Below are 1,224 nucleotides of genomic sequence, written 5' to 3'. Positions count from 1 at the left end.
AGTTTCCTTTATTTGGTAGAAGTGGAACCATAGGTATCCCCTTATCGAAGTAATCTTGATTGAGAGTTGGGAATGCCCTACCCAAGATTTAAATTCAACACCGTTGGCTAAGGAGAAGATGTATATACTATATACCACTTCAATGGACCATAAATTAGCATTAATACCACCCAAAATATTATTAAATTAAAACCTATTTATTTTTATAAAAGTACGAAATTCAAATTAGACAATATAGTATATAGAATCATTAAACTTGAAGGATTAACATTAACATGTACAACATATGTGTGTGTATAAGATATTCATTAGAATAAGTCACCTAGAGACAAATATATAAGCATGTGTTCAGAAATTAAATAAAAGTAAATTGGATATAAATTAAAAGAGATATATGATAATGAAGATGATGAATGATGGGTCATGTTGGTGTGTTGTTTTTATTTAATTTAGAATGGTCAACAGAAGCCATGGCATATGCATGTCTAAAGAATTATCCTTTTGAATTCTTCTTCTTCCAACCGCAGTAGCAGCTGCTTACTAGGGTCCTCTCTTTTGGTCAGCCTATGATATGAACAGCCCTATAATATATACATCGGCCAAACAAAAACTACAAATTCAATCCAATTTCTGAATCCAAACTAAATGGAAAATACATCAGCAACAACAACTAAATTGGCAACAACAAATTTTTTTTTCGTCAGCTCAAGAGAGTTCAATTAGGCAGAAAAAGTTCATCCTCCCAAACTCAAACCTTAAAGAAAATACCAAGTTCATCCTCTCTCTCTCTCTCATTTTCATGCACTTTCTCTCTCTCTCTCTTCGAACTTCGATGGTGACGCATAGTGAGGCGCGACGGCGAACCTAGCCCAACAGCGGCTAAATAGCAGAGGAGCGCGACGACTCATCTTCTTCCTCGCGGTGACAGAAAGCTCGCGGTGACAGGAAGCTCGTGGTGCGACAGAGGAGCTCATCGATGCTAGGGTTTCTGCCTTCGTCGATCTTGGGGGCTGTAATAAAGTAGGGGCTGGGAGGAAGGTAAATGATGATGGTAGGGGCTAGGAGGAAGGGAAATGACGATGGAGGAAGGTTGGAAGGAGCTCAGTGATGGTAGGGGCTGGCTCGAAGGAAAATGGTGAGAGCTAGGGTTCTTTTTTTGTTATAAGTCATTAATTAGGAGGGAATGGGGATTTTGCTCGGAGGGAGGGGGAATTTTGGGATAGG

The sequence above is a fragment of the Arachis ipaensis genome, chromosome B7 (genome assembly GCF_059453495.1).
Source record: "Arachis ipaensis isolate K30076 ecotype BB chromosome B7, ASM5945349v1, whole genome shotgun sequence".
Lineage (NCBI taxonomy): Eukaryota > Viridiplantae > Streptophyta > Magnoliopsida > Fabales > Fabaceae > Arachis > Arachis ipaensis.
This window is presented reverse-complemented; position numbering follows the sequence as displayed.